A 14,369-nucleotide genomic window follows, 5' to 3' on the forward strand; every position below is an offset into this window, starting at 1 on the left:
CGAGTCGGGTTTGGCAACATAACCGACGCGTGAGCTCATGGCTAGTAGGACAAGCATGCATCATGTGCATCTTTGTGCAATTTCTTGAGTGTGCATCTTGTGTTTATTTTGTCTAAGTGAATATCTCTGTTTAATTGCTAATTGTTATATATGTTATAATTGCTCTTGATTGTGTTTACACCCTATTACTTGTGTTTGCTACTGATGAATAAATTGATGAACCAAATACTGATTGGCTATGATGTTGAAAAGAGTAAAATGCTGAGATGTGTGGAGGAGAACTAAGAATATAGACCACTGATATAGATGAAAACTTAGTGTGTTACCCTGTTTGGATTGACAAAATTCTAAGCTTGAATCTTGTCTGATTGGAGTTTAGGATTGCCTAGCGAGTTCATGCAATTTTTACATCATCTCCTTTTGGAACTGTTACCTTACTGGGAACCTTTGGGTTCTTACCCGTTGCGGACTTTTTTGTTTTTCAAATACAGGACGTGATGCACCTTGCTAAGCGTGCTGGATTCTCTTGGATAGCGAAGACTCCTTTCCTATTTTGTATTTTGTGCTTAGTAATGTTTATTTCTCCACTTTTGTATATGAATTTGTATATCCCTCTTAGAGGTTTCCTTTTGGAGAAACAGGGTTATATTTGGTTAACTTCTAGGTTGTAATACTTTCTAGTCGGCCTTTTCTTCGCAGGTCAAGACTAGTATTTGCCTATGTATCTCCTTTTGAATCGTATATATATATATATATGTGTGTGTGTGTGTGTGTGTGTGTGTGTGTGTGTGTGTGTGTGTGTGTGTGTGTGTGTGTGTGTGTGTGTGTGTGTGTGTGTGTGTGTGTGTGTGTGTGTGTGTGTGTGTGTGTGTGTGTGTGTGTGTGGTGTGGTGGTGCGTGCGTGCGTGGTGCGTGCGTGCGTGCGTGCGTGCGTGCGTGCGTGCGTGCGTGCGTGCGTGCGTGCGTGCGTGCGTGCGTGCGTGCGTGCGTGCGTGCGTGCGTGCGTGCGTGCGTGCGTGCGTGCGTGCGTGGTGCGTGCGTGCGTGCGTGCGTGCGTGCGTGCGTGCGTGCGTGCGTGCGTGCGTGCGTGCGTGCGTGCGTGCGTGCGTGCGTGCGTGCGTGGTGCGTGCGTGCGTGCGTGCGTGCGTGCGTGCGTGCGTGCGTGCGTGCGTGCGTGCGTGCGTGCGTGCGTGCGTGCGTGCGTGCGTGCGTGCGTGGTGCGTGCGTGCGTGCGTGCGTGCGTGCGTGCGTGCGTGCGTGCGTGCGTGCGTGCGTGCGTGCGTGTGCGTGTGCGTGCGTGCGTGTGCGTGTGTGTGTGTGTGTGTGTGTGTGTGTGTGCGTCTTTTGTTTCTGTATATTGACACACGTGTGTGATGACGATTTATCGCTTTTATTTTATCCTTCCTTAACAAGCTCCTAGTTAAATTATATTTCTTTGAATACTATGTATGAACTTTTTCGTTTAGGTATCGTAATACATCACCACCTCTATTGAGTTGTTTGATGACCACATTGACAACTTGTTTGATTTCCAAGAAGCCGAAGGTCAGAACCATGACAACAAACGCAAAGATACAGATCATTGGAATGTTACTGTTATTGGTAAATTTTTTCCCCTATTATTGTTAATATTGATTTTTAAAATTCCTTAATTTTACTTCCCTTTTGTGTAACATTTATCTTGCAATATTTTTTTATTTCTTAGAGAACGGCATGACAAAAGGGACGAGTCTGAGCATCAAGGAGGCTATAGCATTTCCTCCAAATAGCACGATCATACTTCTGTTTAATAAAGAGTTGCAACCGGTTGGTCAGGCGGCTGGATTATTAAGTGATTTTTTGGGAGTTTGTGTGCTTCCCAGTTTTCCATTTGTAAAAAGAGTTGGAAGACAGTGAACAAGGCTACCAAGAAATATGCATACAACATGGTTAAGGTAATCTTTTTAGTTTCGATATGTTAAGGCAATTTAGTTATCAATTTTTTTTGAGTAAAAACTTTGCAATGAATATTTTGTATTGCTAGTAAAATTTTCATATTTTGTGTTTCACATGTTTAAATTAGAATGTCTATCTTATATGTAATAATGCTTTCTAGATTCTTATATTGTTATATTTTTTAATTTTAAAGTAGATTTTATTTTTAGTTATTGATATTCTTCACATTATCATAGTCTTATGTCTGTTCATTGATTTTGGTTACTGACAATTGTAGCGGATCTTTCAATATGAGGACGACGCCAGAGAAAAAATAAAGTGAGAAATTTTGCAAAGGATAGGAAAGAACTGAAAGGATACAAGACACAACTTGTATCATAAGTTTTACAATGAAATAAAGACTCTTGAGAAAAATGTTAAGCGTCACCCATCAAGAATAGATGCAAATTACTGAAAATGGTTTCTTGAATATTGCTTGAAGGAAGAAACAAAGGTAACAAATAATATTTTGTATTTCTTTCCCTTAAACCATATATGGCTACGTAAAAGACTCTTTATATTTTATTAATTCATCCCATTCTCATTTGTATTTATTTCGTTGTTGATAGAAAAAGTGTAAACAAAATGTTTTAAATCGTTTGAAGCAAGTTTACACACATACTGAGAGTTCCAAAATATTGGCAAGACGAAAAGACGAAGAGGTAATAAATAATTATTGTGTTTCAGATTTTGCATCATTTTCCTAAATATAGTGTTGTTATTTACATGATTGTGTCAATATTAATGTTATAGGAGCAACTACAAAGAAAGCGCATTAGTAGAGGAGAGTTATCGACCACGGTTCATAAAAAAAGAATGGCTCGGATATCCATGACGATGCGCGTGTTTTTAGTGTAAGTAATGTTTTAAAATTTTTTACTTCTCTTTTTGTATTCATCATGCTAAACTTAAAACTATTATAACCCCAATTATGGTATATTTGTAGGAAGTAATTACGAATATTGAGAGTCAAGATGAATCTTCAAAGCAGCTTTCACAAAATAATTCGCTTGCATAAGTTTTTGTTAAGGAGCACCCAGAACTAGTTCGTGGTTTAGGTGTTGGACCATATCCCACCCAACTTTTTGGTAGTGCTACTTCACAATAGTTGGACTTTGGTATGCAAATTGAAGAGTATTAGAGAACGATTGCAGAGTTAAAGCTTGAGGCAGCAGAAGAGAAGGCGAAAAGACAAATAATGGAGAATCTTTTGAAATATCTAATCCAACAGTAATGAAACAATTTGCCACTGGACGTTGTTGTAGAGCTGGATTCTTTGGGGAGTGCACTGACTTCATCACGCGTAAGGCCATATTTTTCTGACAATCATGACATGCAACAAAAATAATCAGTTTGAGTAAATCGAAATAGATACTATAGAATTTAATTTGTTTTAGTGTTTAATGTTTATTTTTCTAACATGACCTAATTTTAGTTTATAAAGAATGATGTGCTTGTGACAATTTTGTTATATATATATATATATCTTTTCCTTATAACATTTTATTTTTTAATTTGATTAAAATTTCTTAATTTCTATTAAATTAAACTAATAAAAAAACGAAATAAAGGAAACAAGCATATTGATATTGACATAAAATAATAAAAAACGAAAAAAATATCTTTTTTAATTATGTTTATTTTGCAGCGGTTACAAACCGATGCTAAAGTGAAAGGCATTTAAGTTTCCAATTATAGCAGCAGATATAACCACTGCAAAATTGAATGCTGATTTTGCAGCAGTTAATAAAAATCGTTGCTAACTGTTTACCTGCGACTTATTTTGGAGCGGTTATTTAACCACCACAAAATATTTAGCGGCGGTAATATGGCTCCAGAACCGCCGTTATCTACTGAAAATGTTGTAGTGTTTTCAACGGTGGCAATAGTCATCGATGATCTTCCATGAGGAGAAGGCGATTGGATTATTGAAGTCTTTCATGAGGAATGTATGGTAGTTAGATTAGTTTTGATTAGTCTTTAACTTTATTTTATCTGTGATATTAGGAAAAATGAATTTGTATTGTTTGTACTTAAATTAGGGATTGAGAGAAATAAGGAGTGAAGTTAATTAGGGTTGGAAAATATATAATTTGAAGATTTTGAGTATTTTTTAGTACTTAGAGAATTTTATCATACGAAATCCATCTTTTATATATACCATTTCAATTTTATTATTTTCGTAGATAATTTTGTCAGCGTATATAACTTTGGGTAAAAATGATAACTTATTCTATATGATATATAAAATTTAAAAATTATATAATTAATATTTAGAAAATCTGGAATAATAGTAATTAATTAAGCACATACCAGCCACTAGTATATGTGGTGATGATGTAAATAATAGCGTAAAATGCATATTTAAATCAAATGGAGCCTAAAATTACACAATTCACCCAAAGAAAAAAAAATTTATATGGATCTCTCAATAGGATGTTTTTATATAAATCGAATGAGCCCTATTGGAATTATCCATTCCAACACTAATTCAAATCAAGTCAATTCGATTTACTAGAGAAATATGTAAATCGAATCTAACCAATTCCATTTATGTATGCATGTATTGTCCTATTAAATCGAATCACATTGATTCGAATTATGCATGCAATTGACGTGCCTAGTAATTCGAAACAACCTGTTTTGATTTACACCTCGTATTGTCCTTATATAATTCGACATCAGGCCTCAGGTGCGAAGGACGGGGAGGTCCATCCTGTAACGAAACCGGCGCTGTATCAGTAATACCAACTTCTCCGTCACCACTGCGGTTTATATCAGCTACGAAGGACGGGGAGGCTACCACCATTGCCTCAGGTGTAATCACAGGCACGAATGAAGAGGTACCAACAGGCCTCGAACTAGAACAGGCTGCCGTTGTTAGAGCTTGGGAATTCCGATTCGAACCTCTTGAGTTGGAGACCACATCTACAAGCTTGGCCAATAGCTCAAGGGTCCTGACCTCGAGAAACTTTAGATGACAATGGAACAAAACCTCCAATTCCTCGTCACTTTCTATGACAAACGAATCGTATTTCATATTATTCACAAAACTGAAATCGAAATTCGATAGAATAACTTCTCAACCCGTTTCACGTCTTGCAACCCCAATTTTTGGATTATAGAATTCAGGAACTCAGCAAAGCTCGTTGTAGGTTTCAAAAAAATACTGAGGAGATCCTTATCAGTAAACTTAATTCCAAAGCATGTTTTTTTCTTAATCGACATTCTATAGTGCACTAACACTAAAAAACTATCCTCACTAGTCATTATGTTTCACTCTCATGGCAGTAATTCACGTTCACATCATATTTATATACATTGGCATCACAGTAAATCGAATTTACCTTATTCGAATTATATAAGGACAATACAAGGTGTAAATCGAAACATGTTGTTTCAAATTACTAGGCACGTCAGTTGCATGCATAATTCGAATCAATGTGATTCGATTTAATAGGACATTTCATGCATGCATAAATTGAATTGGTTAGATTCAATTTGCATATTTCTCTAGTAATTCGAATTGACCTTATTCGAATTAGTATTGGAATGGATATGTCGAATTGGGCTCATTTGATTTATATAAAAAAGTCCTATTAAAAGATTCATATAACATTTTTCTTTTTGGGTGAATTGTGTAATTTTTTGTTCTATTTGGTTTAAATATGTATTTTACTCTAAATAATATATATGGTAAAAATTCCTCAATGATTATATGTTCATTGTCTTGGTCACGCCCATGTTGTTTTTCCAACATAAAAAGACGTGAAGGTGGGCATTGATCATAAAGTGCGTGACAAGGGAATATGTAAGGCAGTGGAGACACGAATGTTATTAAAGGGAACCCGTTATGGGAGAAAGTAGCTTTACTAATAATATATAGTTTGCAAGAAAAGCGAAGAATTCCAAGGTTGTTATTCTTTCTGATGATGGGATGGTGCTGATTGCATGCACAGTACACTACTACCAAGCTAAGGTAATACGCCATGATGCCCCTTGCATTGTGCAACAATATAATGTCTTTCTCACTTGGGTGTGTTTGTGTCAGTGACTACTCTCATTTGAGGAGTCTGAAACTGAATGTGTGTGTAGTAAAGGGCAAGGAATCGTTATTGATGTAGTGCGCATGTTTGCAAGAGCGTATGGATCGGAGTTGGTGAGGTGATTGTGGGGTCAAGTGAGAGTGGAAATATTTATTTAGAAAAAGGTTGAGACTTAATTCTTTTTAGTTTTTAGTTAATAATTAGTTAATATTGCTTTTTTATTTTTGTTTATTTATTATCTTAGTGACTAATTATTTGATAAAAAAAAATTAATTCTCTAATAAATTATATTTATCTTTTATATATGTATTGTGACAAAAATTTTAAAAACCAAATAGATAAATTAAACTAGTAGAGTTAGATATATTAAAAAATTTAAAAATTCAACCAAAGTTCAATTAGAATTGAGTTAGAGATAATTAAATAATATAATTATGTATATAATATATATTTTTTTAGATAAAAATGATTTTTTGTGTTTATCATTTTAAACTAATTAACTACTAAAAAGTTGTAACAAGTTTGACTCGTTAACTGATTTTTTGACTGATTTTTTTAATTTTTTAATTGGGTCATTACCAACTGATTTCTATCTAATAAATTAAATCAGTTTAGTAATTAATTTTCGATTATTCCATCTGAACTAATCAATTTGATCCGATTTTCAGAATCATAATTATGACAGATATTGCTTTCATAATTTTAAAAAAAAATTATTCTATAGTAGGACTACTAAATTGTTTACAAAATATTATGTGATTAATATTTTTTGATAATTTATTTTATATTTGAATCAACACCAACAAGTAACAAGTAACGCTCAATTTTATTTTCTACTAAAAATATTGCCCTTTCTAATTGTTTATTATACACGTGTCTAACAATTTGGTGATTTAAACATTTATAATATTAAAAATACTATTTGTACACTAAAATCAATTATTATATATATTTGATAATTTAATTTATTTTTAATGTGTATTTTATATATTGTGTATTTTATCCTAATAACTAATTTTAATATATATATCTAACATGATTGATATAATAATATATTGTACTTGTTATTACTATTTATTTTATACCTTCCTCTAAATTTTGGTATGAGCATTTCGAATTGATATTTCAAACTCTTATTTTCATGTTTTGAATATATTAAATATTAAATTAATACATACCTTTTAATTTTCAAATAATATTACTAGTGTATGTATATTTAAGGAAAAAAATTAACATATTGAAAAATATATGCCTTTTGAAACATATAATTGTGACTAGCCAGATATAAAATGGCATGCAAACCGTGCAGCTTTAAGTGCAACCCAAGAAATGGAGAAGGCTCAAGTTAGCGTAGCCATGGTCCATAAACTAATGATAGGTGATGGGTGTGTCTAGACTTAGACTCTGTTTGTTCTTTGAATCTTTGTTGCTATGACAGGCACATACAAGGTGTGGCAAAATGAGGCGACCCCTTCTAATATAGGTCCCTTTATAGGCTTTAATCCTTTTAGACTTTTAGGAACATGTTTTATATATCATATATTATATTCACGCATGAAACAATGTATCCCGGATTCATATCTTTAGCAGCTGCTTGAGTTTATTTCCCTTTCTTAGATGTTTGACATGCAGTTCGGTGTATTAGCTTTTGCTTTTGTGTGTTCCTTATGCTTTATTTGTCTTGTTTATGGCTGGTGTCCACTACGCTTTTCTAATGAGTCCTTAGTTATGAGTTAATCATGTCTAGGGGTGTCAAAAATCCTCAGCAGGCGCGGATCCCCGCGGAGACCACCCCAAATGGAGCCCCGATGGTGGGGAATTTTCTCCGTGGGGATGGGAATGGGGAGCAAAATTCCCTCGAGACAGGCGAGGGGACCCGAGCGGGGATCCCCGCCCCATCCCCGATAATTTTCCGAATTGTTAAATTTACTTAAATACTCTTACTTTATTTCTAACATAGGGGGTATTTTAGTAATTTCACCCATTAAAAAATCTTAACCCTATATTCCCTTCTCACCTTTGTTGTTGCGCCCTCTCTAACTCTCTGTTCCCATCCAAACCCCAACTCTCCAGACTCCAGTCACTCACTCACTCTCCACTTTGTTCAAACTTCAAAACCCTCACAGCTAGCCACCGGCCACTCTTGCGCCGTCACCCTAGCAGCTTCACCGCGTCGTTCTCTCTCCTCAGGTACGGCGTCCTTCTCCTCTCCACTTCTGCGTCTGCGTGTTTGCTTCCATTCTCATCACTATATGTTAACATATTTGTCTCTATTGTTTTAACAGAGAACATGGAGATGTTTGTTGGAAGTTTTATGCCGACAATGAAAGAATATTTGATGTTAAAGACTTTGTTTTATTGCTTTCTTTATAATGGAAGTTGCATTTTAAGATTTTATTTTATGGACTATGATTTGCTATGTTGTATTTCTGGACTTATAATCTTAGATAAGATATGTTTGTGTGCTTGTAATAATATTTTTTAGTTTGTTTTTTTATTTTTTTGATATTTTTTACTATAATTTTCATATGAATGTTAAATATAGGGAGATGGGGAATGGGGTCCCGCGAAAAACGCAGAGAATACGGGAAACGGGAATGGGAACAATTATCCCCCCATGACGGGAAATGGAGCGGGGACGGGGATTAATTCTGGGGGCGGGAACGGAGAGTAGGGAAGCATCCCCCGTCCCCGCCCCCGCCCCACCCCATTGACATCCCTAATCATGTCCCTCGTTCATATATGACAAGAGACTATTCCAATAATATATATATCGAAAGTATAAGAAAAAAAAGAGAAAAAAAAAGCTAAAATATATAAACAAATGTGGTTTAACTTGAGGCTTATTCTTATACACATATACGTAGAGATGACAATTATATATGTATATATTAAGAGAGTGACATTTTGTAAAACTTCAACTAAAATCTCGTGTACATTCAAATACCCGGCATAAAGTATAATTACAATATTATTGATGTGTAATATATACAAAGAATAATACTTCACATAGGTAGACAATAAAAATATTAAATAATATGAACAATAGATATATCAGATGTTTAATTTAATAGGTATGTAAATAATTATATTCATTATTTTTAATTAGATGGTTATTTTTTTAATTCAATTTACTCATGTATGTACAGTTAACAATGACTGCATGTTCAATTCACTAAGTGTACAAATAGTTATCCTAATGTTAAGGTTTATGAGATAATTTGGAGGTATAGTATTTTTTTATTTTACTAGATAAATTCTAAAGCCTATTATTCATATTGTTTACAAAATTATATCTACCTAACAAAACCGAAGTCTTTTTATTAACCAAATTTAATCAAGTTGATCTAATATAAAAATTGAAAAAGAAAAAGAAAATAAAAAAAAGTAATTATTATAAGGGTAAAGTATGTTTTTATTCTTAACATTTGTGATTTTCTTCAAAAATATTCTTAATGTTTAATTATATTCAATTTTGTTTCTAATGTTTTCGATTTGCATCAAAGTTATTTCCGAATGTTAATTTTATCTGAAATATTGAAAAAAAATTGAAAACATTTAAAGATAGTTTTACAACAAATAAAAAACGTTAATGATACAATTAAATAAATAAAAACATTAAAAACAAAATTAAATAAAATTAAATATTAAAAATGTTTTTAAAAAAATTACAAACCTTAAAAACAAAAATATACTTTACCTTTATCATAATTACTAATAATAAGACTCCTCTACTAGTGACTAGGAATTTGAATGGCAAGCAATGATGTCAAAGTAAGTGTTAGATTAGGCATTTAAAAAATAATTGAAAGACAATGAATATTAGTTCAACATAGTCTATATTTTTATTTTTATACTTTTTAATTATTATTAAAATAAATGAATAATTTTAAATGTAATAAACATATAATTATAGTTTAAATGGTATAATTTTATTATACTCATTAAAGAAATTATGAGTTCGAGTCTTTCAATTTTTTATTAAAAAACATATAATTATAGTTTACATATATACAATTATTATAAATATTAAGTTAAATAAACTAATTTTAAAATATTATCTCCTAGTATGACTCCCACGACACTTGACTTAGCAAGAATCAAACGAGGAGATTTTGTGTGAAAGTCGTCGGTATCATCATATAAAGTCATAAGTTCCTATTTATGGAGGAAGCCTATAGTCAGCGCCGAACTAGAAATTTTATAGAGTAAAGTATCGTTTTTGTTTTCAATGTTTGGGGTAAGTTCTAAAATTATTTTTAACATTTTAATCGTCCTATTTAAGTCCCTAACGTTATAAAATTGACTTAATGTTGTCCCGCCGTTAGGAATCCGTTAACAGAATTGACGGCGGGACAAAATTGAGACGATTTTAAAACGTTAGGAATTTAAATAGGACGAAAATATTGGGACAAAAACGATACATAGTGTTATATCGAAAAATAATATTTTCGATCAAAATGTTATTGAATTCTTTGATAAGCCAATGTTCGACAAGTTTAGACTTCGATCATTGCCAAGTGCCAAAATAATATTTCGATCAACCTCCAAATACATGTTAGAATTAACTTTGGATTGGAGTCAATTAGGTACTCCGTTATGTACTCTCTATCAGTCGATTGACTTAAGTGTGGAAATCGAAGAGACAGACTCGACGGAGGTCAACTATGTCGAAGAAGAGGTCGACAACAATTTGTTAGTCGAAAAAGATAAACAAATTGTGAACTTAGAGGTAGAGAATAACTTTATTGGATTCCTTGAAGATGGTCAATCGATGAAGATGATGATTCTGATCGATTAGGACTCATCGAGAGAGTGAAGCAATCGAAGGAAGTTACTAAGTGAAGATAGTTGGCGGAAGTTACAGACTCAAAGAGGGAACAATTATTCAAAGATCAACCGCACGTGGAAGTTATATTTGAATTTGATTGGTCGAGAACTTCTATAAATGAGTGAAAGCTCGAAAGAACAAAAGTTGGAATTTTTTCGGAGAAAACACTCACACTCACTCACATCCCCAGCGATTTTCTGAGTCAGTCAAGAGTCTTTTTCTTTGAAAGGTTCCTTCCATGTCTTTACTTTTCATTTAAATTCCCTGCAACTTTCCTTTTTATGCAATTTATCTTCTTTGCAATGTCATTTCGATTCCTTTAAATTCAGCAACGTTTATCTTTTTCAACCTTTACCTTTTAATTTGTCCTTTATTTTTCCAAACACTTTTTCTTTCTGCAATTACATTTTCCTTTTATTCAAGTCATTTAAATTTTATTGTTCATTTCAAATTTCTGCAAAGCTTGGTTCTTTCTTCTTCATTATTGTCAAATGCATAGATTTTGATGCAAATAAAACTGGTACCTACAAAAGAGGAGTAGGTTTCGCTCCCAGACCATTAGAATTGAACCACCATTGATTTGCTAAAAATTGACAAAACAAATTGGCACGCCTAATGGGACAGTTTTAAAATTTAATTGTGTCAAAATTTGTTGCTTTTAACTGTTGCATTGTGCATGCAGTGTTGATATTTGTTGCATGCGGTTAATAATAAGTGGTAGAATTGTTACCATGTCTGACGAAGTTTCAAATGGCAATGCAGAAATAAGTAATAATTTCCCAATAACTGCTAGACAAATTTCTGCAAATTTGATTCCACATGCAGAGTATAATTCTGGGGAGAATATTGCAGTTATTAATGCAAGTGTTGGTGGTAGTGGGCGAAATTCACGCCATAGGATCACCACAGTGCAGAATCAACCGCAAGTAACCGTAAGTTGGCTTCCATTTGGCCTTTCTTCTGGCTATATGCCTCCTATGGGCAATTACATATTTCCGGTCAGATTTGGAAATGTGCCATGATCGATGGTGAGTTTCGACAATATATTGACGAAAGCCATCATGATTTAGTCAACTTGTTGACTCACCAGATGACTACTATTTTAAATCCTATCCTAGCTGATAATGAGTCAAAATATGATCGACTGGTTAAACAAATTTACTATACATAGAAATAAAATTTAATTTTATCATTCAATAATATCAATTTTTTACTATACATAGTATTCAATTATTTTTTAATCACACCTAAGTAAATTACACTTAATCATGTTACCTTCATTTCTAAATAAATTAAATTTTTTTATAATTTTACTCTTAAAGATTTTTAGTTATAATGAAATGTTTGTAGAATGACTAGTATATAAACTTGCAGAAAAGAAAAAATAATATATATACAATAAAATATAAATTATACCTTTTGTCTTTCTAATGTATCAAAATTCTTTAAAATTATAAAAAAATAACTTTATTTAAAATGAAAGTAATGTAATTAAGTGTAATTTATTTAGATTTAATTAAAAAATAATTGAATACTACCTACAGTAAAAAATTGATATTATTAAAAGATAAAATTAAATTAAAATTTATTTTTATGTATCGTTTTTGTCCCCAACGTTTTCGTCCCCAACGTTTTCGTCCTATTTAAGTTCCTAACGTTTCAAAATCGTCTCAATTTTGTCCCGCCATCAATTTTTTTAAACGGATCCCTAACGGCAGGACAACATTGAATCAATTTTAAAATGTTAGGGACTTAAATATGACGATTGAAACAATAGGGACAACTTTAGAACTTACCCCAAACGTTAGAGACAAAAATAATACTTTACTCAATTTTATAAAAAGGAACTAAATTAAACATAAAATAAACTAAATATTATAACAAAAATTAATAAAATATAATTAAAAAATTTAAATATTTTAAAAATATTAGTATTTTAATAATTTTAACTATTGATTTTTATTATAAAAAATATATAATATATATAATTAAAATAAATGGTTAAAATTATTGGGAATATAGTATTTTAAAAATATTTAAAAAATTGCTATAATTTATAATATGTATGTCAAATCAATAATTACATTAAATAAAAGCTACATTTAACAATATATTTTAAGATTTTAATACTTTTAGACTTGTTTACCGATATTTATAAGACTAAAATAATTAATTATTATATTTGAAGTAAATTTTAAAATAATTACCTTTTTAATATATATAATTATATAATTTAATAAAAAATCATCCTTCATCTTATTTTAATAATCATTATCGCTGAAAAAGATCATTTAATTGTTGTTATTGTAACAGAAAATAAATAATTTTAAATTTTTATTTAAGAAGAATACATAAAAAAATATGAAAGAATAAAATTTTATTTAAAAAGAAATTGTTATTTTATTTTATTTTGATAAACTTAATTTTTAAATTTGTTAGTTTTTTATTTTTATTTTAATCTATATTTATTGTAAAGTTATTACATATTCATACATAGTACATTTATACTCTTTTATTTACACACATCTTTCTATTGTTATATTGTAATACACATTACACACACTGGGTTATTTACATGTAATTATTTTATCTCTAATATATTAACATATAATTAATTAATAATATTATACTACATATATTATTAGTTGTTAGGTAAAAAATATTATTATTTAAAAAAATTATGTAAAGAAATAATTATAGATTGATGTTTTTGTATATTTATATTATAATATTTATTTTTTATTAATTATTTGATAGTCCAATTATTTTTGAAGTTTTCAATTGACAGTAGACAAAGAGTGCAGAAATGACTGCAAATGTCATTTAAATTTGCAAAAAGTGACGTATTAAAATGTAATTATCAATTGACATAGAAAAGTCTATAAATAGGATGTTAAAGTCTTAAGCTAATATTGTAGGGAGTTCAATTCTTTTAAAAAATACTTAGAAATCAAAAATTTTTTTAGCCATTTCGACATCACAGAATAAAAATTGAGAATTTAAGTAATTCTTCTAAACTCAAACGCTTGTAATCTACTTTTTCAGTTTTTCTTAATAAAATTTATTTGCTTTTCTATGTTGTTTTATTTTTTATATTTGTCTTTCCTTCTTTATCTTTCTTTGATTTCTGTTTCTTTTAATTTTCACAATTTTAGTTTATCTCTCGCACCTTACATTTTTTCTTTTATCTTTAATTTTGTTTCTTTAATTTCTTTTAACACTACAATTGAAACATTAAGATACCCACATTTTTTGTTAAAATAGAACAAAATTTGAGTAAAATAAATTGGCACATCCAGTGGGACATTGTCAATAGATTATAATTTTATCAAATAAAACAACAAAAATTTTGAACTTGTATGTGGTTGCGCAATGATAAAATCGTGTTTTCATATACGGGAAAATCAGTGTCCGTTGACATGTCAAGTACATCTGCAATATCTTCTACTACTTCCAGTGATAAGATTAGACGAAGTGAGTCTGAAAATATTCCTGTGATACAAGGAACTAACTCTACT

This window comes from Arachis hypogaea, chromosome 5 (assembly GCF_003086295.3).
Source record: "Arachis hypogaea cultivar Tifrunner chromosome 5, arahy.Tifrunner.gnm2.J5K5, whole genome shotgun sequence".
NCBI lineage: Eukaryota > Viridiplantae > Streptophyta > Magnoliopsida > Fabales > Fabaceae > Arachis > Arachis hypogaea.